Genomic DNA, 25,779 nt, shown 5'->3' on the forward strand with positions numbered 1-25,779 from the left:
CCGCAGTCTTCTGAAAGGTCATCCAGGTGGCTAGGAGAATGGAGCTCAGTTACTGCCCCGCTTTGACACCTTATATGACCATACGCCAGCCGTTCACTCTTTCTGACTGTGTATTTCTTCAGCTAGCAAGTAGCGAGGATAAATATCTCCGTGTCTTCAAACATGCTCTATCCTGGGACTTTTTATGGGACCTTCTATAACACATGCACTCTGGCTACATCTCGACTCCTCTCTCTAAGCTCAGAACAAATGGCCATTACAGTCAAGCCTCCTTCTCACTGCTTCTTAACACCCCCCCCCCTCAGCAGAGCCTTTTGTTCCAGAACCTTCCCAGAGGCAGAAAGACCCAGCCTTCCTGCGGGTCACCCAGAGCCTCCCCAACCCCCTTCCCCTCCAACTGTAATTAATCCCACTGCCCAGCTCCCGTCTTACCCGAGCTGCTGAAATCAATAGTTTCTGGATTGTATGATCCCCTTGTAAACACTGACAAAATCAATGTGATTTCCATACCAGAGGACGGGGAACACTGAAGTAGACACTCTTGGTAAGGAGCCCCTCACAGAAGTGTGGGGTAAAAGCGGGGCGTCCCCGCCACCTCCATGCATAACGAGGCATTTCCACAAACTACAGCCACACAGCCAATTGTGCTGCCTGCCGCAAAACAATATTCGACCCTTGAGCCGGGTAACCGTAAAATCGTAGTAGCTGCAGGAAGCTCTGTGTGCTGGCTTTGAAGTGTCTAATTGAGTGAGTTCAAGGACATGTCTCTGTGTTTTATATTTAACCCTCTCCCCTTAACCCGCCTGTGATTGGCCAGAGCACAGATAGCTGCCTCAACGTCGAATTAGGACAATAACCCTCCAGTGCTCCGGGTTCTCTAGTCAACACCCATGCCTGCCATATCTGTCACAATCTTCTTTTTCACACCCAGCCTTGGTCTTTTTCTCTTCTGGTCTCGTTCAGTGGGCATTAGCATTTCTCTTTGGGAATGTGCTCGCAAGCTTGGGTGTTCCTCTGTCTAACAAACCTGTTTCTGACGTGTAGCGTGTGAGGCAAATTTTAGCCAATTGAATCAGATGTTTACAGCCCCGAGGGGCACTCATTTCAGGAAGTAAATCACTTTCTGAATTCAAGTGCATTTTTAACGCCCGATATTTCTAGTCAAATCATCTAGGTTTTCACTTGATTTGTTGTATTTTGGGTAACGCAGTTTTGTATTACTAAATTCATTGAGAATTTTTTTTTTTAGAGCAAGCATTTGTAGGAGAGAATCCTGGGATAGTGGTGGAGTAAGAACACAGGGGACCTGGCTCTCTGCTTGGACCATAGCGGCCCTGGCAGAAGGCTTGTTTCTCACCTCCGGAGTTCAAGGGCTGTAACTTTCAGGAGAAGGTCTCAAATATCACTGTGGCCAGTTTGGCTCCATTTTAGTGGCAAGGCAGCAATTACCCATCGCGCTGGCTGCCCTGTCATGGGCAGCTGGGCATTCACTCAGGGAGCAGTTTACGCACAAAGAACCCTGACCTCCAAGACCTGGGAATGTGAGTTCCAACTGCTTTCTGCTCCCAACCTTGGAGTCAAATGGCCATGGAGGCAACTGCTGGATACCTCGCTATCCACCATCATTGCAGGCGTCTTCCCGGCTGAGCTGTTTTATTAGTGCCTGTACTTTTCTCTTTATCTTTTTCTCCTTCCCAAAAGCAAGCATATGATGCCCATCTTCCAGGGATGGGGGCAAGGTGTCTAGCAGTCACTGTCCATGTCCAAGGAAAGACGTAGTAGCCTTCATAATCATCTAAGAAGGCTTTGACTTTAGGTGTATACCACAATCTGATGACCGGCATAGACCAGTACAATAATTAAAAAACAAAAATCCAAATCAGCAAACCACAGAGAAAGAAATCTAGTTTTCTGTGGTCACTGAATTTATATTAATTTTATGTCCAGCCTCCAAAAAAATAAATCATAAGACATGCAAAGACACAAGAAATCATTGCCAAGTCAGGCATATGGGCAGTAAAGTGTTTCTCTCCCACAGCTTGTGAAACTCTGCTCTTCCGGGACACCAGAGTCCATTCCCAACACCCACATCAGGCAGCTCACAACTGCTTGTGACTCCAACTGCTAGGGAATCAGATGCCCTCTTCTGACCTCTGTAAATTTTTAATATATTTTTTTAATGCCCAAAAAAGTGTGCTAAGAAAGTTAGAAATGAAAACTTCTAATCACCCTGAGTTTAGCTCTTCTGACAAAGCTGATTCACACAGATGAATAAACATAGTTAAACCAGTTACAATGCTTTATGAAGAGATAAGAAAATTACACACAGCTTACTGGATATTAGTGAGGAATTTGCTCCTCCTTAATGATCATCTAGCAAAAGTTCTCAAGGGACTCTGTCACATATGTAGTAATATTTTTAAAATATATATTTTAAATGCAATATAAATAAATAAACGGCACATGCACACTATTCGGCCTCACAACAGCTCTTCCATTTGCAACACCAGGATGAGTGAACCTGGAGAGCGTTGTACTACGGGTAGGCCAGATATAGAAAGCCAAGTACTTCGTGCCTTTCCTTTATGGTGAATAGAAAATATTCAGACTCACAGCAACATGGGCTACAGTTGTGACTGCCCAGTGAGAAGAAGTAAAGAGAAATGGGCTGGTCACAGTACAAAGTCTCTACTGTAAGTTCTAAAGATCTAATGTATGCTGACTACAGTTGGTATATTGCAGACTTGAAATTTGCTAAAAGTGGGTGTCAAATGTCCTCACACACCACACACACACAATTATATGAGGCGATAGATATAGTAATTAACTTGATTATGGTAATCACTTCACAATATGTGCATATAAAAATATCACATTGCATGCCTTAACTGTATACTACTTTTTGTCAGTTATACCTCCCAAAATCTGCAAAAGTAAGATCTTTTTTAAAGAAAGCATTATTTGGTAAGCTCATTACGTAGACATTTCAGGACCTCTGGGGACACAAAGAGAGACATGATATTTAAATTTCCTGGAAGAAACAGATTTGTATCTGTGTACTTAGCGACTCTTCCCACACAGCAAAGCCTCCTAAGCAGAGACGGTTCTAGAAGGGTGTCCCTGCAGACTGAATGGAGGGACTGACTGGACTGTTTCCTACCCCCTTCACCAGAAGCTCACACACAGCAGGGACAAACACAGGGCCATTGAGGGAGGCAGTGTGCTCTCACTGACAAGCTGGAATGGAAAAGAGCAGGATGAGAGCCTGGAGAGATGACTCTGGATTCAGTACTTACCCACAAGCATGAAGGCTTGAGTTTGCAGAGCTAAAACCCACATAAAGCAGCATATATCTGTGATCCCAATGCTCCTACGGCATGATGGGAGGCGGGAGAATCCCAGACACCCTTGGGCCAGCTAGCCTGGCATGCACAGCTGCCAACAATAAAGACGCCATCTCAAATAAGGTGGAAGGTGAGCTTTGAAACCCAGGGTTGTCCTCTGACTTACACAGGGAGGGGGGGGAGTAGATTTAAAAATAGAGGAGGGGTATAATTTTATAATACTATCACCCATTACCACCTGTTGTGCACATGCAGCCAAGTCCATGAAGAAGGGAGGCCTCTGTCATCCACTCCACATTGCATTCTATTCTAGGGAGATCGTTCAGTAAGGAAGAAAACTCTGGTACCCATTCCATCCATTTCATCTTCTAGCCTAAAGAGATTAGATCATTATATTCTGGCCCTTCAGTGTACCCACACACTAAAAGCAAGCCAACCGCTTCAGATGCCACATGCTCCAAGGCACAGAAGTCTGTGCCAAGCTTGGGAGACATGCTCTCCAGAGTCAAGCCCTCCCACCTCGCAGCCTGAGACGCAGGCATGCTCTTTAGGACGGGGAAACATCATGACTGCAGTTTAAGTTGTTGGGTGGAAATCGTAATCACTTTTTGTATTTGAGGTGATGAGCTAAGAGTCCGCACAACCCAGTGTTTGCACTGTGCTCTGGAAAACATTAGAGCCAAGAACAGGGACAGCAGCTCCGGTACGAAGCAAATAAAGGCGTCAGCTGTGGCTTAGCAATGGCATTTTGAAAGGACCGAGTGGGAGGGGATGTCTGCTTGTGAGCTCTTCCTATGATTTAGGTCAGGGCGTGAAGCCTGAGCTAGGGTTTACATCAAGAGAAGAAGGATGAAGAGAGAGCTTGGAAAATGGCACCTGAAATCTCAGCAAGCTTCGCTAAGGTGGCTATGCAGAGGAAAGATGATTCAAACCACCTGACAAGCCAGGCGTGGTGACACACACTGTATTCCGGGCTACAGAGCTGAGGCAGGAGGATCACTAGCTCCTGGTCAGCCTGAGCAATTTCCCAAGGCCTGTCTAAAAAACATATTCTTTTAACTGTAGGAAGGAGTTTGGGGGCATAGCTCAATGTTAGGATGCTTGTATAACATGCATAGAGATATGGAGATCTTGGGTTTGATCTTCAATTGGAAAATAAGAAAAAAGAAGGGAGGGAGGAAGGGAGGGAGAGAGGGAAGGAGGGAGGGAGGGAAGGAGGGAGGGAAGAAAAGCTTGAGCACCAGGAGAGTCATGTCATTTTAGAAACCAAAGGAGCAGGTGGTGGAGCCAGGTGTTGAGCTCGGCCCTCAACATGGCACATTGAAGGCGCTGCCAGGTCCCCAGGGCAGCACACTCAAGGCTGTTGGAAGGGCAGGCTCACCACACTGGCCATTTGGCAGGCTTCATCTCTCCCGTTCTGTTCCCCACAGAGGGCAGGATTTCATCTAGGAGCAGGGTGAGAGTGTGCTTGCTTTCAGTGCCGAGGCAAGCGAGGAAGCCAGTGAGCAGCCTACTGTGGTTTTGGCACTGGGTGGGGGGGGGGCAGGGACTGGGCTCACGCCTGACCCCTCAGCGAGGGTTTCCCTACCCAGGTACAGGGATGAGGACTTCTCAGAAGCCAGGAAGATCACCAACAGACCAAGAGCTTGGAGGTTGCAAAACGAAGTTCCCAAAGACAAAGGGAGGCAAGGTCTGCATGGAGCTGAGGATCTTTCCTCAGACCCAGCCATTGCTCAGCTGTGAAGGGGAATGCAGGGCTCTGTACTGACTCTGGGTCTCCTCACCCCAGAGATGGAGAAGAGCAGAGCGGTGAGAAGCGAGAATCCACTCTTCGCAGCTTGATAGGCCATTACTAACGCACTCTAACAGTGACTCCTTAAACACCAACACAGATTAAATGCCAAGGTTGCCACCCAGCCCACTGATTGCTATTTGTGGAGTCTTCCTTCTGAGCTCCTAGGAGGAACTGTTGCTTGCCTTAAACTCACCCCACTTTACCTATTTCATTCCCTGACTTAGTAAAGAATTGGTTTTAAAAATTCAGAGGGTGTCATATTTATTTTCTATACATCTCGTCACTTACGATGTATGTTTGTAAACAAATATGTTCCAGTTTTTAGGAGACATATGGTTTCTAACTTGTCTGACTTAATAAGGTAACAGAAGTTCCGTGTTAAATCTGCCTCTAAGGGCTGCAGTCTCTGAACGACTTAATTAGTGCTCTAAGAGCATCGAATTCCTGGGCAGAGCTGGAGTCCTGTCTCTCTCTTCTCTGCCTTCCCTTTCTTTGCAGACAGGGAGAGCGATCCTTGCAAAGAGATTGTGGAGAACCCTGAAAATGGGACGAATAAAGAAATCCCCACTCCTCTCCTCTCTGTCCCTGGAAACACTCAGAAAGGCCAGTTTCTTTAATCTCTAGATCCCCCCTCTGACAGAGTGCAGAAGAAATCTGGAGAGTGTGTGAGGGGACTGTCCAGAGACAGTATCTGCCATGTGGCTGTGGCCAGATTAACTAGTCTTCTAGGGGCTCTTGAAATACAACCTAAAAATATACTAGCAAAGCAGAGCTGCCCCAGCAGATCCCAGGGCCATCAGCTGCTGTCATCTCCCAGTGTGTCCCTGATGGCCACTTAACCTGGGAGATCCAGAGTCCAGAGAGAGTCTACTGCAGACTAGCTCTGCATCAGGCTCCTGGTCTGTGGCAGCGGGATACCCACAGCTCCTACCTCTAAGGTTTAAACCTGCAGTTAATAAGCAAAGAGCTCAGGAGGACATCATTGACACCCAGTGAGGACTTCAAAAATAGTCTTTCCTGCCTCTGTGGCTATGGGATTAGCAGCTGCCTGCTCTAATTGGACTGTGTCCTTTGAAAGGAGAAAAGCATCCCCCCACTCCCCTCCCGGCAAGAAGAGCTCAGAGGGATCAGCCCAGCTGCACCTGTCTTGAAGGGCATCAGGTGAAGTCATGTGCCAGACAGCTGGAGAAAGGTGACACTCGTGTGAGGGCTTTGTCTGTGACTCTCATTGAAGATGCATCTTGAAGAGGGTGAGGACAGCCCGATGATACACGGGCACCTCTTCAGTCATGTTGTGCAGGTGGTAGGAAGGCCCTAAAGGCGGGGACGGTACCCTGGGTACCTCCCACCACACCTTCCCTTCCGATTGCGATGTCAACACTGCTATGTGCTCATTTTGTTGATGGTGCTTATTTCTCTCTTATAGCTTTAAATGCTGGGCTTGTTTTTGAGAGACTGGACATTCAAATGAGCTGTCTGGCACCTTCCTTTTCTGTCTCCATGTTTGAAAGGCCAAATGTTCATTTCTGGGGCCCATCCAGCCCCTTGCTTCCTTCCTAATGCATTATGTGAAGTGGGAGTTTTCCCATTCATAACACAATAATGACTCAAAATTCCTTCCAGAAAAGGTGGCGCTTGGGTGGGGTGGGGGGGCGGGGTGGCAGGCTTTGATCTTTGTGGCTCTGAGATTAATATGGTGAGGCAGATGAGACTATCTTTTTTGTTATTGTTTTGCTTTGTTTTGGTTTTCAAGACAGGATTTTTCTGTGTGGCCCTAGCCATCATGGAACTCACTCTGTAGACCCTGAGCTCAGAGATCCACCTGCCTCTGCCTCCCAAGAGCTGGGATTAAAAGTGTGCACCACCACTGCTTGGCAGATGAGGCTGTCTTGAGGACTGACCTAGTATACAATTATTTTTGAAAGATGTGTTATCATGTGGTTCCCACTGACCTTCTAGACTTTTGCTATATGGTACTCAAGTATGAGGCATCTCTCTTAGTGTGTGCATGCCTCATAAACCAAGCCTGTGTGTCCTCATCATCAGGGGCTCCATTGGAAGGCACTCACACTCCCACAGGCCAGGTAGCTGCACACCACAAAGACATCTGACACCAGGCTTATGGGATATGAGACAGGTTTAGACTTGAAAAGGAAGATAGATTAGATGGAGTTGTCTCATTTAAGGTCCTACCCTGGGTAAAGTTGAATTCTGCCTCTGTTTTCAACTCTTCTTTCAACAAGAGTAGCTCCTTTTAAGCAAAGAACTTCGCAACTAAGGAGGTGAAGGACCTGGCCCTCAAGGATTCCTGCATGAGTCTTGGTGACGAAGGAGCCTCCCTAGAAGAACCTCCCCTGCCTGGTCTCATCATGGAACCATAACATAGCTTACCAGAGCCTGGAAGCATCCGTCCATTGGGCTTCAAAATGTTGCTTACAGAACAGAATGGAAATTTCTCTGAACCCAAGAGCTAGAGGAAGATTTCCACTTTCTGAATCAAAATCATGACATCAAAGCATCATCACTACAACCTAAGAAGTGACTGTACCCACCCACACCCAATTCAGGAGGTATCCTCAGAAGTGACTGAATGTTTGAAGTGCAGGTTGAGGTTCATCAAAACTTCATCTATTGATCAAGACCCCAAATTAAGACCAAGTATGATAAAGCTGCTTGTGCACGATGAAGCATTATGTGTAGATAGTTCTCTTCCTTCTTTTCCATTCCTTGGATGAGTCTGTCATGGTGATACAGAGGCCTTCTTGTAAGTGCCATGGAGTACTCTTTACCTCTTGCTAATATTACACTTCCTTTTACTTCCAGACCCTCATCTATCACTTCTACCATGGATATAAGGCTGTTGGGGGCTTCTGAGAAGTACATAAAATGTTTGAAATACAAATAAGAATATTTATATGAAAGCTTAAGATATCAGACAGACCTGAGTTCTTTAAATTCCACATATGTTTCTGACATTATGGCATGCCTGTATTCTTCATCTTCATAACATTTTAAAAACACACTCATTGTTCAATGTTTTCCAAATTTACTAGCATATAATTGATAAACAAAAAAATGAACAATACCAATTTGTACAGTTTGGTGAGTTATACGTCTAGTCATGTTATCACCACATGAAGATAACAAAGAGATCCATCATCTCCACAAACTGCCCTTGTCACCCTCCCCTGTGTGCGTGACTATTTTTAGAAGCCTTTGTTATATGAAAAGAAGCCATGCAGTGATCGTCTGTGAGGAACTTGCACTTTGGTATAATGTCTTCCAGTCCATCCTTCTTGACAAAGTTAGTGGGTTTCCCTTTCGTTTGAGGCAGAGTAATATTGTATTGCGCATATGAATCATATTTCCTCACCCATTTGTTTTTCAATACACAGGTGCTTACAAAGCTTGGCCACTGTGGCCCAATCTATAGAAACAAAGAGTCCATCTTGCTCCTCAGGAGCAAATTCCCCCGGTGGTGCTCCTGAACAACTTGGTGGTTTCATCTTGAATATTTTTTGGAACCTCTATCGTGTTTTCAGTGGCTTTCCAGTTTCAATCTATCTGTAGTATTCAGGGGTTTCAATTTTATCACAACTTCCTTAACATTTTATTCCCTTTTTTACCCAAAATGATCATTGTTCTTGTAGCAGATGTAAGGTCATATCTCATAGTGGTTTTGGTTCACATTTCTGGTGATGAATGATGTTAAGCATTGTATCATACACATTTGGTCATTTATATGTCTTCTTCAGGTAGATTTCTACCTAAGTTCATATTTTAATTGGGTTATTTGCGGGTTACTGTTAAAGGACAGGTGTAGCTAGAGTTTTCCTGCCTTGCCCACAGTCAGGACAAATCTCTGTCACCTGCCAGTTCCACAGCCGCTCAGACCCAACCAAGTAAACACAGAGACTTCTATTGCTTACAAACTATATGGCCGTGGCAGGCTTCTTGCTAACTGTTCTTATAGCTTAAATTAATCCATTTCCATAAATCTATACCTTGCCATGTGGCTCATGGCTTACCAGCATCTTCTCATGCTGCTTGTCATGGCGGTGGCTGGCAGTGATTCCCTCAACCTTCCTGTTCTCTCAGTTCTTCTCTCTGTTAGTCCTGCCTATACTTTCTGCCTGGCTACTGGCCAATCAGTGTTTTATTTATTGACCAATCAGAGCAATTTGACATACAGACCATCCCACAGCAGACAGGAATTGGTGCATGTTCATACACAGGGGTGGCACAGTGGACTGGGCCCTCCCATCAATATTCACCAGGAAAATGCCCTACAGACTTGTCTATGGGCATTTTCTTGTTTAAGACTCTTTAGTTAGGGTTTTATTATTAGGAAGAGACGCCATGGCCACAGCAACTCTGGTAAAGGAAAGCATTTAACTGGGGCTGTCTTACAGTTCAGAGGTTCAGTCCACTGTCGTCATGGCAGGAAGCATGGCAGGCAGACATGGTGCTGGAAAAGTATAGCCAAGAGTTCTACATCCAGATTGGCAGGCAGCAGAAAGAGAGGGAGTTAGCCACTGGGCCTGGCTTGAGCACAGGAAACCTCAAAGCCCACCCCCACTGACACACTTCCTCCAACAAGGCCACACCCACTCCAACAAAGCCTCACCTCCTTGTAGTGCCCCTCCCTGTGAGTCTATGTGGGCCATTTTCATTCAAACCACCACATATTCCTTCCTCCCCAGTGACCCTCCCTTTTGTTGAGTTAACATAAAAGCTAGCCAACACCAAGGGAGACGCCAATCCCCTACGGTAACACGCAGCATGTCCCCAGGAATGGATCTTGCACAGGAATGGGACACTAAAGAGAGAACTCGGAGACCAAAGCTCATGTTACTGGGGACCGGGGTGGAGGGGGGGTGGAGGGAATGAGGGATGTTGGGAGCCTTTTGTGTACTGAGCCTCGTTCAGTCCTGCTGAGCTGCTCTGTGATTCTTCATACGGTTTTTAATTTTTGAATACTCTTATGACATTCAAAAACAATCTCCTTTGTATGTAGGCGTTATATAATTTTCTTAAAAGTGTAGTTTGCACTTCTTAGAGTTTTATGAAAACATTACAGAGCTATTTTAGAATTATGAAAGAAGAAAAGGAAGTAGAGGTGCAGGAGGAGAAAGTGTTGCCCTTCACTACGCAGGGCGTGGGAATGGAGAGACAAGTCAGTAGAAAACAGTGGCAAGCCCAGAAACAAATCTAAGTGTATGTGAGAATCTAGACTTAATAAAAGTGGTTTTTTTTTTTTTGTAGTCAAGAAGAACTAGATTGTTTGATAGGCAGAATGAAGCTAGTCATCCTTCCATCTGGAAGAAAATAGAGTCAGATGTGTGCTTAAGAACTCTCGTGTGCTTGTCAAGAGATTTAAAGATTTATGTATGAAATGTTAAAACAATAAACACACTAGAAGAAAATATAGGATGGATCTGTTGGGTGTTGTCGGGATGAGGGAGGCCTTTTCAGTCACAACACAAACCTAAGCGGCAGTGAAGACAAGTCTGGGAATCTGACCATGCGGAGTGAAGTACCAGTGCACAGGGAAGCTCAGCGGAGACTCGCCTCCCTACTGGACAGGGGCACAGGAATAACAGAAAGGACTAGAGGCTAGCCCTACAGCACAAGAAAGACAAACTGTGACAGGAAGTGCAATAAGACAAGTTCTGGAGTTCAGAGTGATCGATAGTCCAAAGTAATGAAGCTAGGCCTCCCGTCTTGAGAAGGCCACCCCACCTTTCCTTTATCCCCTCTCCCCAGTGCTGTGCTTAAATCTCCATTAAAGCTATGTCTTAATAAACCCTAACTTTGTTTCCTAAAAGAGTGAAAACAATCAGCCCCATTGATAAAATAATAAGTCACAATGAGTTGTGTGATCTGAAGTTTCTATGCAACTCCAAGGAAATGGACATTCTTTGTTGTTGTTGTTGTTGTTTTTCAATTCTCCTGACCAGAATTTCCTCTTCCTCCTCCTCCCCCAGATCCACCCCTCCCCCATTTCCCCTCAGAAAAGAGCAGGCTTCCCTGGGACACCAACCAAACATGGCATAATATGCTACAATGAGACCAGGTGCATATTGTCATATCAAGGCTGGACGAGGTGAAATGGACATTCTTATTAAGAGTTGATGAGGAGGCAAATGAACACGGTATTTAAACATGAACAGTGTCTGTTCAGTGTGGATCCAATCACCCCTTTAACTCTGTCCTACAGGAGAAACTGTCCCACAGAAACAGCAGCACAGATGTTGAAATAAAGATTCCTTAATAATCTTAATGCAGCTGGGCAGCAGTGGTGCATTCCTTCTGAGATCCATGGCCGTGTATCCTTTAGCTATAACTGTTAAATCTAACACGGCTGGCTGAGATCTCTTGGTGTTGCTCGTATGTGTCTTTGTTTAGTGCTTTACACTGGAGATTGGCTAGCCTATTAGAGAGCTCTCCCCTGGGGAAGACTGGTCCTCGCCCCCCCAGCAACCATCAGTTGTCCGTGGCCCTTCTTCTAGGTGTGAGGTCTTGTGGGAATGCCCCCATCTACACTGGCATGTCAGTTGATGTTATCCTGTTTTGGGTATTGTTTAGGAAGCCGCATTGTTGATATCCTGGATGCCACCTCCCTGGTTTACACAGAAGACATCTCACACCAGACATTCCATCCTGGAGCTCTGACTCTTATGGTCTTTCTGCCCTCTTCTGTGATGCTTAGCCATAGATGCAGGGGTTGTTCTGTAGATGTGTCCCCTAGGGATGGGCACCCCACAGTCAGCTGTTCCCTGCATTTACCCATGGTGGCTTTTTTTATGCTCTCTGTCTCCAGAAAGAAAAAAAAAAAAGCTTCTGCAGTAAGTAAGGGGTGAGAGCCACAGCTGTGGGTGTAAGGACAAGTGAGAACATGGTTAGAAACCACACTGGCTGGGAAAGTGGCCGTAGTTCTCTGTTCTAGGGTCCATGACCTCACCAACCACTGGCAATGGACTGGGTTTATAGAACCAGCATGCATTCCCTCCCGTCAAGTGGGCCTTACGTCCACTCACCCCAGGATAACTAGAACAGCTACTGCACCTTTCATGACATCTTGTCATTTTAGTCACTGGCATTGCTCTTAGCATTGCTGCTACATAGGACAGCTAATTGCTTTTCCTCCTTGGTGGCTTGCATGGCTCCCTCTAGCACTATAGGAGTTAGTCCTGAGGGAGGAGGCTTCTAGTGTCTTGTCTTCTTCACCTTTAAATAACCCACTACATCTAGTTCATGCTGCCCATATACTCCTGAATGTGGGGCCATCACTGACACATGGTCAACCTATCAGGGGCCAGACCCTTAAAAAAAAGCTAACTCTCCCTCCATGCTAGGATAATGGCTGGTTTGGTCTTGTGTAGGTCGTGTGTGGGCATCTGTAGTTGCCCTGAGTTCATGACTGTAGCAGTCCTATCACATGCAAGAGAGGCTGTTCACACTGATCCTCCATGAACTCTGCCTCTTACAATCTTTCCTCCCCCTCATCCAAAATGGTCCCTAAGCCTTGCTGGCAAGGGCTTCTGTAGATGTCCCATTTATGCCTGAATATTCCACTGACATTTAGTTCTCCGCACTGTACCAGTTGTGAGCTTATGCATTAGCCACCAGTCACTGCACAGAGGAACTTCTCTGATGATGTCTGAGAGCTGCACTAATCTATGGGGAGAGACATTATTTTAGGGGCAGTTTGATACCATGTCCATTTATTGTAATAAAATAGTAGGTTTACCCCTGGGGCCCATGAGCCCCCCCACTGTGGGTTCTTACCTGACTCCCAAGGCTCAGGAACCATTTTGGAAGAAGAGAGAGAGTGGGAGCACCAGAGGTCATGGAGGACCACTATGAAGCAGTACCTTCTGCACATGACAGACTTACAGTGCAAACATGTTTCCTCCTGTGGAATGGGCTCAAATCCAATCAAGAAGCAATGGGTTACCTCCATCATGTCTGTGCCGCTATCACACCGATGGGTGTCTCTTGCCACTCCGGTCATTATTGCACTTCATAGTTGGATAAGATTGTTGATACCTCTCCTTCTGTCCCCCATCAGCCCACATGGCTGCTTCTAGTGCTACAAAAGCTGGCTAGCAGAGAGGAAGCATCCTGGTCAGCACCAACTTGACTTCTTCATGTTCTATACCTAACGTGTGTGGTGTCTAACCATTAAGTTCTTTTAAGCAGTCGAGAATAATGGCAACGCCTTCTGTTGTTTGGGGGACCCTGAACACCTCTGACCAACAGCTCAAGAGACAATTTCCCACACCTGGCTGGCCTTTGAATTCGGCAACATGTGACTACTAGTATGAGCATAGTTCCCTGTTTGGGGTAACTCGAATTAAACTCTTTTATATGAATATAAAGGTTAATGTTTTAAAACTCTGTGCCAAACAATGACTTCGTTTACAACAGGATATCAAAGCGCCATAGAATCTATTCCTCTCAAAACCAAGTGCAAATGGCCATCTCACTAGCCCCAAGATAAGCCTGACACCTTTGAATGGGTGGCGGGCCTCTACAGAGCGCCCCAGAACCACCACAGGGACACCTATTGAATCCATTCCTCCCTCTGGGTGACTCCTTCCACTTCTGTTCATTTTACAGAACTAATTTCTGCGGCATTTTATTTTCATGCAGCCTTGAAACCAAGAATGCCTTGAGTATTTATGAGGCATTTACAAAAAGAACAGAGTGGATGCAGTTTAGACAGGTCACAATAATTCTCCCGATCTCCCTGACACCCAGTGTTTCAAGCTTCACCTTCCCTCCACACATACTCAATTAAATTAAAATACGGCATAGAAAGCCACGGCAAAGGAATCTGAAAGGGCACTGCAGAGGTGAAAATAAAATAACCTCGGGAAAAACACTCCTGTTACCAACAAACATGTTCACATTTTACTACAATAAAAAAATCCAGGATAACTATCAAGGCAAAATGAGGCCACAGAGATGGCGCATGAACAACGTGCTTGCTGCACAAGTGTAAGGACTTGAGCTTGAACCCCCAGGACCCATGTCAAGTCAAAAGCACCAGCTTGTGTCTGTAATTCACCACCCCTGCGAGATTGGAGAGAGGCACATGAGCCAGCTGGCCTGCTGGACTGAGTGGCAAATCACAGAAGACTGCGACAAATGAAGCAGGAGCCGACAGCTGAGGTTGTCCTCTGACATCCACACATGTGCTGTGGCAAACACATGCCCACACGGGCGTACATGCATGTGCATACCACACACATGCACATCACACAGACACACACAAACACATACATGCCTGCGCCACACATGTATATACACAAACATACACATTCATGACATAGACTCACAAACATACATGCATACACATACACACACCACATGCACACACATATCACATGCACCACAAAGACACATGCATGCACAGATATGGACATACTCATACAAACACATAAACATTTTGTTTTGCTTTTAATGAAAGAACCAGTGTCCTGGTTATGATTCTATTTTGTGATAAATACTGTGATCAAAAGCAACTTCAGACAGGATGGGTTTATTTCGTCTTACAGTCCATTATCCAGGGAAATCATGGCAGGAACTCAAGGCAGGAACCCAGAGGCAAGAACTGAAGCAGAAACCATGAAGTGGGCTGCTCACTCTCTCGCTCCCTGTGGCTTGCTCAGCCTGCTTTCTCACACAACCCAGGCCCACCTGCCCAGGGGTGGCACCACATACAGTGGGCCGGGCCCTCCCACATCAGTCATTAGTCAAGGAAATGCCCCGCAAGCTTGCCTACAGTTCAGTCTGGTGGAGGCCTTTTCTAAATTGAGGTTACCCCTTCACAGTACATGCCTGCGCCACACATGTATATACACAAATATACACATTCATGACAAGTTGACAGAGTAACTAACACATCAGGCAGAAAGGAGAGGAAAATGGGGGTGCTGGCGAGTGGCTTTCCTTGCCTCACGAGGCTGTCCCACCGTCTTGCTGTTGGGATGCAAGGCAGCACAACCACTCCAGGACCATGTGCACCCAGGGAGTATGATAGAGTTGTTCCCTTCCCCGCCCCAGCTCTGAGAGGCAGGACATTGGCCGCACTGGGGGATGCTGGGGCAGGAGCCGCAGTGGTTCTTCGCTCTGGTTCTGAGATCCCCAACGCAGGTTAACACTGACGTGGTGAGCGACAAGGAGGGCGCCATATTTGAGCTTGACGCCAACACTCTGGTCAGCCTCTTCTTTCTGTGACTATGAAATTAGCTGGGACATTTCAGTAGCAGCAGGACTCAGCCATACCCAGGGAAGCACGAGGACTCCCCCTGAGGCATGAACAGCACTGTTCCCAGGGCTGGCAGATATCACACAGTCCTGGCACGGGTTGTGCCCTCCCCGTTACACACCGTGTTTCCAAAACTGTGAAGCACGCTGCCTCCGGAGTGCAGACCCCGGTGGTGGCCTTCGGGGTAACCGACCTGTGGAAATACCAGGAATTGTCTGGGCAGAAGTACAGTGTGCAATTTTCATTTCTCACTGGCTTTTATAACCCATTGTATAACATGAAGATGAGAGTATGCACCGCATGTCTTTTTAAATGTTCCTTTGTTCCTTGATTGTGGTTTATTATTTTCCAAAGAGCTTAGAAATTTCCCATTTCCAGGAGGTTTCTGAATTTAAAGTGTAATCATTTTTAAAATACTAAAATTGGTAAGATTATCTGAAGACCATGATTCTCTCTGCTCAGAAAAGCCACTTAAGAATGGACGAAATTGAGGAGGAAAGCAAAAGCTTCGTTCTCGGATGTTAATCTAGGCTTCCTATGGAAAGAGAAGCCGAGCTAAGAAATTATCCCGCACTGTAAATGGAGAGTGAGTTTGAACATCGTCGTAAGAGTCATAATTTAGTTCTAGTCAGGAGTAGCTGAGCGAGAGAAAACTCGATTACTTAGAGGCACTAAGCATATTAGAAGGACTACAAATGTCTTCAGCCGGGGCAGCCACCGCAGACCGGCCGCTTCAGGCCCGCTGCTTTGATGAGAGCCGATAGACTCTATTACGGCTGTCCATCGGGGAGAAAATGAATTTAGGATGCCGCCGTCATTTCTCTGGTCCATAGGCCGAGCTTTTTAAAACATTGAGCCATAGTCATGCAAGTTAGCTAACTTAATTTACAGCTGGAATGGAACCTAAAGTGGTTAGCGATGCTCCCGTCGGAGGCATTCAAACACTGGCCGGTGGTTCACGTGGACTATGGGCGACACAGACAATGCCCTCACCAGAGTGGCTGTGGACATGACCTCATGTGCCATTTAACAAAACTGTGTGCCTGGGCCATGCAGGATGACTTGGCACAGCTGGAAGTGATGGAGAAACATGCACCTAAATGAAGATGTGGGATGCATTTAATTCATAGAATCCGTGTGTGTGCATGTGTGTGTGCACGTGTGTGTGTGTATGTGTGTGTGTGCGCTTGTGTGTGCTGTACATGTATATATGTATCTGTGTCTGTGTGTGTTGTACTGTGTGTGTCTGTATGTGCTGTACTGTATATGCTGTACATATGTGTAGACATGCATGCATGCATGTGTGTGTATGTGTATGTGTGCATGCACACGTGCAGAGGCTGGAGGCCAGCCTAGGTGTCATCCTCAGACACCATCTACTTGAGGGCCAACAATCTGGCTAGGCTGGCTGGCCATTGATCCACTGTCTCCACTTCCCCAGAAATGATTATAAGCCCAAGTACCATGTCTAGATTTTTGCACGGGTGCTGAGGATCAAGCTCTCTATCCAGGAACCACCATTTTGAGATCATATCTGTTGATACACTATTTATCTTAGGATCAAATGTAATCTCATCATAGGTAGCTGTTATTTTTATGTGTTTACAATTGTTGGGATGTTAGCTAGGATGTGACATGTATATGCCACTAGGCATAAGGAGAGATGAGGATGTGAGAGATGGAAGAGTGATTTTGTCTCTCTCTCCACAGGACATGCACACCAGACTCATAATCCACCATGCACGGTTATATTGTTTACATGCTATCTACTCTAAAAATGTCTTCATTTCACTGTGTAACTGCCAAACGATCTCAGACACAATGGGGGTGTACATGCTCTGTGTCAGGTCTTAGGAATGAATGGGTGTTGTCACGGTAGATAGTCATGATCAGGTGCATGAATGCTACCTCTTGTTGTCTGTTCCCCTGAGTGAGGTGATCCATCCTCCCTGTGCCTCAGTTTCCTCCTATAAAATATAAGGGCAGTGGATTTATGAGGACTAAATGGGTTTATTCTTTCAAAGTACTCTAAATAGGCCTTGACAAAAGGTAAATGCTCACTAAAACAAATCAACAGGTAGACAGATAGCCAGGTAGGGGGATAATAGACCAATGAAGACTAGAAGGGGTGACTCATTCTAGAAAAATGAAACAAGAAAGAAAACAATAGAAGAGTTAACACAGTCTTGTGTAGACATTGTATCCAGGCATGTGTACATGTGCTTCTCAAAGCTCTTGAGATATCTTGAAACAAAATAATCAGAAGAAGAACTGCAAAGGGCTGAATAAGTGGTATCTCAAGTAAGAAGCTCGGGAACACTGTAAACATGCAGATTATAAACTCCAAGTGTGTAGTTCCGTGTGTGGACTGTGTGGACCTCACGAAGACGAAGGAGACTGCAGTTAGGAGATCGTGTGGGCAGAGGCTGCCGAACACAGTAGGGAAAATTGGACACTGTGCCCGAGTCACCCGTACCTCCTGGTCTCACTGGGCCGCCGTCTGGCCGTTGTCTTGAGATTGTGTCACTAACCGTATCTACCCCTTCACCCTCTCCTGTGCCATTGCTTTCTCTTCCTCGTTTTCTCACACCTGATAATCTGGAGGCTTAGCATCCTTTAACTGCCACTCTCTTGAGAGCTCCTAACCAGCCGTCAAAGGCGTCTTACAGATCCTGGACACCCCACTGCGTTTCTGTTTAAAACTCTTTAATGACCCCACATGCGTGTGTAAGACATTCGTGCTTGTGCATGCACTCTCGTGTAGTTTTCGAAGTTGTCCCCAGCACAGGCTCCCACCTCACTACCCAGTGGAGCCCACAACTGAAATTCTGGATGGTTGTAGTGGGAGCAGCAGAGCAAAAGCCACACCAGACACACCGCAGCACTGCACGCATCCTTAGTCAAGCAGAGCGATCACCCCCACACACACCCCAGTGGGACTTTATTCGGAAGTAGGGTGCAGAGATACAGTTGGCTAAGATGAGATTGTGGAGGAGCAGGCAGTCCCCTAATCCACTAGGACAGTCACCCTTATGAGAAGAGGAGACACGCCAGGCAGGACTCAGCGAGGGAGATGGACTGTAGTATGTGCCTTCAGGACAAGGACGGGGTGACTGCAGGACACTGAGAGACATGCTATAGTGAATCATCCTGTCAACTCAAGTGGATTGAGATTAGTATAATTCACGTCTGGGTATGTCTCTGAGGGTTTCCCGGCAGGATTAGCTAAGGGGAAAGACTCCCCCCAAATGTATGTAGTGGCATCGTATAGGCTGGGGACCCAGAGGGAATCAGAGGAAAAGATGGAAGCCAGTGAGCTAGGCCAGGCTCCCTCTCGGCTTCTCTGCTCACCATGCTCTCCCGTCTTGACAGATTAAACCATGAGCAAAATGCACCTTCCTCTTGTAGCTGTTCTCTCCAGCATTTTGCCACAGCAGTGAAAATCCTGACTAACACAGACATGAAACAGACTCTCCAAGCGTTTTCAGAAGGATCATGGCTCAACTAATTTGATTTTAGACTATGAGAAAATGACTATGTTGTTTGTGGCCGCCAAGCTTATGGCTTTTGTACAGCAGCCCTAGGAAACACACAGTGGCTGCTGAATTGACACAAAGTGTTCTCGTTTATGAAATGGGCTATGGTAGCCTTCTGAACCCCATGGAAGCGTCATGGAAATAAAAAGAGAAAAATGTGTGAGCAGTTATTATATGTGAAAAAAACTGTGTACCTGTGTAAGACAGGCATGGTGGCTCACACCTGTGATCCCAGCACTACGGAGGCTAAAGCAGGAGGATTGCTGCAAGTTGGAGAACTTCCTGGGCTATATAGTACATCCCAAGCCAACCTGGGCTCCAGAGTAAGACCCTGTCTCAAAACAACACATTCCACATAAGTATAATATAAAATTCTTATTTCTCGAAATCCCTCTTGTTCCTTTCCACGGCCTTAGCACAATACCTTCTCCATAGTATACACTCAACAAACACTTGTTGAATATTCCGTTTAGTAAGTTGCACTGGTTTTATCTTTAAAAGCCCCAAAGACAGCTGCAAGGCTGTGCTCACCCTCACATCACTGTCTAGCCATTCGTGTGCAGCTGTTACTGCAAAGAGCATCGTTTCTGAAGGACATGATTTGATTTGTCTAGCTGAACATAAATAATATATTACATTATAATAGTCTGCTGTGTATTAATGTTTAATATGCTAATGAAGTTTAATCTCTGTAGATTTGAAAATAAGATTTATTTCATTTAAAGTGAAAAAATATTGAATTTATTTTCACATGTATGGCTGGTTTTATATATGCTGCTTACTAGAAATCTAATAAATGCATATTTTATAAAAATGGCCATTTTAATGGCATTCCTTTGAATATGCTCATCAATAAATTTAATCAATTACCTATTCAAGTACTAGAACAAGCATTCTAGCCCTAGTGCAACAAAATGATCTCTTGCAAGGAAGAAAAGACGGATCTGAATAGCAGGAGCCATTACTCACAAAGTGGATGGGAACAAATTTCCCCTTTGATACCCAACTCCTACTTAAAATAAAACCACCAGAATGCTGTTCTTGCTGAATTACGTCTCTCAGAATCTTTAAGCAGTTTCCATGCACCCTGGGGCTAACAGAGCCCTGTCAGAACCCAGGGAAGCTGATGCAGCCCTGCTTAGAGAGCAGAATTGAGGCCATGAAGGCTACAAGCCAGGGCTCAGCGGCAGAATGGGGAGGAGAGCCTGAGCCAGCCCACCCTAAACACACTCCGGCACCTACCATGCCACCATCACGCTCAGCCAGCATCCTCTCTGGCAGGAACAAAACTCTGCTGAGGGACCTCCCCCCCCCCCCCGGGGCTCCTATAATGACATTTAATAAGTCTAGAATAAAAACACCTAGCTAGCTCTTGCTTGCATGTAATGGATTCCTGGAAGCAAAGACAAAAGCTTTATTTCACTTCCAAGTGGACCTCACATGACATCAGCTGAATGTATACTAGGAAGATGTAATTTTAAAAGTTGTTGCCTGGGATCAGCAAGGAAAAAAGGAGATAGAATTAAGTAGTGATGTAGGACCCCAGACCCGGGCCGGAGGGTGACATAAGCTATCTGGAAAAAGCACTTGTCAGCTGCTATTTGTTCCCTGCCTAGAATTCAGTCCCATGACTGCAGCTCATGACTCAGGCATCTGGGAGGGAAATATAGTCCATCAAACATGCCAGTACAAGAGGGAATTGTTGCTGTTCTTGATACGGTCTTGTGAATTTAGAGCTGGGCTTGAACTTGCGATGTATCTCAGGATGATCTTGAACTTTTAATTAGAGGGAATGGCTCTTGACCAGTAGATAGCAATCTGTCCAACAAGAAACGCACCTCATGTTCATCTTGGAGAATAAGAGCCAGCTTGTTTGTTTGTAAGCAGAACTCTGTCCCTGGTAGGGGACAGGCCACTTGAAATGGCTCAGAGGAGAAACCCATGTTGGGCTCTGCATTCTTGCTTCCCTCCAGTGGCCAGTGACGCACTCCTCAGACCCTTTGCAGTCTATCCACGGGCACAGGTACCTGCAGCCTGCCCATAAGCTTCCCGCACATGATAGTGCAAAGCGGAAGTGAGGAGCATGCTGTTTCAGTGAGGAAAGGTGGTGCTAAATGAAACACAAGTCCTGTCCTTCCTTCCCTCCCATTCAGTCCACCGTGCTGCTGGGATCACTGTTTACTTGTGTTCAAAGGAAGGTAAATTTTAAACCGCTAGCATGATGTTTCCATTCATTCTTTAAAATACAGGATTCCAATTTTAAATGCAAATATAAGACCATCTAAGCGACATGCTTTGCATTTCATAGCTGTCCTATGCACGTGCGCTTACTTTTGGAAAGCATGATGGTAAAGCTGCCCAGTCTGACGGCCTGTGCTTCTCTTCCTGACACTTGCATGCTTTACCATGGTTCTGTTTTCTGCTTCCCAGTCAGCAAGCACTAAACTCAGTGTTCTCTCTCTCCCTCTGCGTCTGGGGCGCCACCAGAGCCTCCGCTGCCAGTGACTGTAGTGATGGTCCAGGAGCAAGGCAGGGTGGGAGAGCATCACTGGTCACGTGTGCTCCTTAGGACATCCTTCCCGCCCCTCTTCACTCGACACAAGTTCAATTCAAAAAGAACGTCTCAGTCTCTGAGGTCTGTGAGCTCCTTTTACCCAGTTGTAAGAATCATGTCACACTAACCTTGACTGGCCCGTAGACCGGGCCCCAGAATCCTGTCTCTGTGCGGTGCCATGAGTGTCCATGACACTGGGCAACAAGGGGCAGCACAGGCCACAGCCCTGCCCCTGTCTCCCCGGTGCGTGTGCATGATGCATGCATGGCACATGATGTCCCAGCATTCCAATCACAGATCGAATGATTCAGGCTCAAGATGACTACAGTGAGAATCAACCCAAGCGGGGAACCTCTGTGTGTGGAGCGCCCCAGGCCTCCATTGCTTTAGGGAAGAGAAACTGGTTTCTCTGTGTGTAGCGACAGCAAGGACAGCGTAGACCAACAGCAAAGCAAAGCCGAGGTCTCCAGTCCACACCGTCCGGCTTTTAAACGGAAGAGCGCGCTAATGATATGAGTTTAACGTGCACCCCACGTGTAAAGAAAACTAAACTGGGTGCGGGTGGGCTCCACTTCCTGAGATGACAATGCAGCGTTCTTTTTTCTATTATGCAATTAGGGCAACAATAATGATGGATGACTACATTCTGTTAAGTATCTCTGACCTTTGGAAAAGCACTCATCAGGGATGCCCATCCTTTTGTGTTCTCTGGACCCCATTCTTGTCTGCAAAGTTCACACTCCAGAATCATGCAGCTACCATGTATAGCTTTTGTGAGTTCCAAAATTAACCACAAAAAAAAGTCTTACATTTTAAGTAAGTTTATGGTTTGTGTTGGGCTGGGTTCATAGCTACCCTGGGCTATATACAACCCACAGGCTATAGGTTAGACACCCCAACTGCCCTGGCTGTACACAGCCCACAGGCCGTGGGTGAGATACCCCTGACTAACACCTCAAAGCCCGTGCCTGCCAATCCGTTCTATCAGACTGTACCACACTTCTTCTGTTTGCCTCCCAAGACTCTTACACCAGAAGCTCCAGCCTGACTCAGGAGGTTCTGCCTTCTTATCGTATGACCCTGCTCCCTTCCACTCACCACTGAGGTAGTGAGTGTCCTGAATCATCACTCACCATTCACACACATGCATGTCTCCCTTTTACTATCAATATGAATTTTTCATTGTTTCAATTTCATATATAAGAGTAGACTCACACCTCACATATCTTAAGTCAACACAATTCCTTGTGTATCGTTATTATTTTGAGGCCCATATTGCTACAGGCAGCTCTAGTCAATTCCTGGAGATGACTTAGGATTTTGCATTACATAGATGTGCATATAGTGTGTGTCTATTTCATGATTGCCATTTAAATGATTTAAATCTTTCTTTATTATAAACAATGGTGCCAGGAATCTGCATCTCTCCTAATACATATGAACTTGAGTTATTTTTAATATGTACTGAGATGGAGAAGGGGCATCACGTCTACTGATGCTTGCCCATGGGTGGTTTGTAAGACACTGTCCCTCCACAGACGGCAGATACTTGGAAATGGCAAAGCCTTCCATGTTTTCTAAAAAAAAAAAAAAAAAAAAAAAAAAAAAAAAAAAAAAAAAAACCCGCAAGTTGTTACCTTTTAATTGCCACTTCCCTGATGACTAAAGATGAACATCCATTGTACATCCTCTGCCGTTTTAGTCACTCACGTTTCTCTCCTAAGAATTGTCTGTTTGAGTGCATTGGTCACTTTCTGATTATTTGCTTACTTCTGAGCAATTTGTTAATATTTTATTCTATATGAAAGACATTCCTCAATGGCATGGGTTTCTAGACTTGTTTAATTTTCACCCCTAATTTATGGGTCTTTTGCAAAAATAGGATCTAAGTTTAATTCCACTATATTCATCTGTTTGTACTTCAGGCCTCTGCATCTCAGTTGAGCAAACCTATCTGAGGCTGAGATGCTCCTTCCCGGCTCCTATCATTGGCTGTTCCTTTACCCCATGGCCTCTCCCCTTTCCCATGGGACAGTTCCCTTCACGCCTGCCCCCTGCTGTTCCTGTGTAGTTACTGCAGGTGTGTGGACCCCTCCAGACCTCCCCGAGCCATCTGGCCTGTTCTTTATGCTTCCATCCGAACCTGATGATCCTCTCCTTGGGAGAAACCTTGCTCGGATAAGCTCTGGAAATGCTCTGAATTGTGAATTAACTTGTAGGAAATCGGCTTGCTTAAGAGATCAAATGCTGCCATTCATAAAAGAAAAAAATGCACATAACCGCTAATTTAGATATTCTTGTCCATGGTTTTATATCTTTTCCAAATAGGTCTTCTCAGCTTTTGTTGGTTCCATTTTTCTGAAAACTCTGCTGTTCTCTATAATCGTTCCATTTTTCTGAAAACTCTGCTGTTCTCTATAATCGTTCCGTTTCCCCTAGAATAGTCTCTCTAAATGTATTCACAGTTAGAAACGCGGTGTTTGTACTACAGCCTGAGTTTTTGCCAATTTAGGGATTACTAAGTGAATTAATTCGAAAATACATCTGACACCAGTCCATACAGCCGATTGTGAATAACTTACTCAGCTAAGTAGTGTAAGGAAATCGTATGTAGTGAGCGAAAGCTTGATACTAGACGGGATGTCCTGCTTTGTTTCCGCCTGAAGTCGTAAATGCGCTCCCACCCAGGAGAGCTTGGCTCCTGCTAGTTGTTTCCTCGACCATGGAGACCCAGCCTCACCGCTGTTTCAAAAACGAAATCAAGTTAGCAGCCGCGCTGCCAAATGCTTTTTTTTTTTCCCTTAAACTATCTAGAGGAGGGTAGATTTGTGACAGAGCAGCAATATTTTCGAAACAGGAAGTCTGGGAGGGGAAGCCCCATCGGCTACTCAGGTCTGAAATCACAGTCTGCTAATGAGCTCTTTGTGGGAGCTGCCGAGGCCTGATCTGTAACTCTCCCCCATTCTCTGATACCGTCATTATCTGTGACCTGTGGTGTGTGTGTGTGCACTGACCATAATCTGCCCCTTTCCGCGTTTGTTCCAAACTGTGCACCTTCCTGTCTCAACGCGCTGTTGGCTTGCCAGCCCTCGGCGGCGGCGCTTTCTCTCTCCAGAATTTTAAACGTGTTTAGTCCTATTCCAGGGAAGCTCTGAATTAGCCCACTGAAGTCCTCGGGAAAGTCATCCATTTCAAGGGGAAACACATGCGATGAATACAGAACGGACACTCCTGAACTAGAGAGAGCATGGACCCCTTCCCGCCCTGCTCCCCAATCCCCTAACTGCCCCCAAACCTTCAGTCCTTCGCTAGACACAAACTGAGTGTTTGAACACACACACACACACACACACACACACACACACACACACACACACACGGCTGTGCTCTAAACAACAGTGACAGAAGCTAATGTTTCTGACGGACCAGAAGCCATGCAGGCAGGACTCACCAAAGCTAAAAGATGGGAACACATTTTACAAGTGGAGAACAGCCCAGGGTCACCAGCTCTCCAAGTGACCGAATCCAGACATGAAGTTCTTGCAGGTAGGACATTTTGCCAGTTCACCAGCAAGGGGAGAGTAACTCCGCTAAAGCATCTCCTCCAGGCCTAGACCCCAGGGAACTCAGCCTCCATGGCCAAGGCTTATGTCACATGACCCAGAGGAGGCCCTAGCCAGAGAGCTAGGGAGACTGGAGGCCACCATAGATATGAAACCAGCCCCATGTTGGGCTGCGGCCTATCGGAATGGCACATGGCGGTGCATTACAAACCCCTGCCGAGCGTTACTGGATTATGAAGCAGTCTGGAGCCTGTCTGGTTTAACGCCTCTGTTTGCACCTGGAAGTTTTTCTGGATTAACAAGCAGATCAAAGGTCACAATGGGCTCCTGGAGAGCAAATGAGAAAGCAGTTTCCAGTCCTGATGAACTCTGACCACTCTGCCCCCAAATGGACAGTTTATCACTTGATAATCCATTTTCTGTGAAGGCTTTCCCTGTGGCCATTTCTTCTCAAACTATACCCACTGGTTGACCGCTGAGACAGAGGTGCCAGAATGCTAATTAGGGTTGATGTACATCCCAGTTATGTTAACAGGGCTTGGCTGGGTGGTCGCAGCTCTAAATCATGCCCCTGCTTTACCTTTGTCTAGCTCTTTCTAAAGTAATCATCTAAATCAGAAGTGTCTAGAGTCACGCAGAAGCTCAGCCGGCTCATTCTGCTCGTATTTGTGTGTCACGGTTGCTGTGAGCTATGGCCCCAGTCTTGGT

The 25,779-nt window shown here is 46.0% G+C and overlaps 1 protein-coding gene across 2 annotated transcripts in view; it reads left to right on the forward strand.

The window, feature by feature from the left end:
* Nucleotides 1-25,779, forward strand: part of Pacrg (parkin coregulated) — a 479,746-nt gene that overhangs the window by 304,637 nt on the left and 149,330 nt on the right. The gene's annotated exons all lie outside the window — the stretch shown is intronic.

Source organism: Peromyscus leucopus, chromosome 8a, assembly GCF_004664715.2.
Source record: "Peromyscus leucopus breed LL Stock chromosome 8a, UCI_PerLeu_2.1, whole genome shotgun sequence".
NCBI lineage: Eukaryota > Metazoa > Chordata > Mammalia > Rodentia > Cricetidae > Peromyscus > Peromyscus leucopus.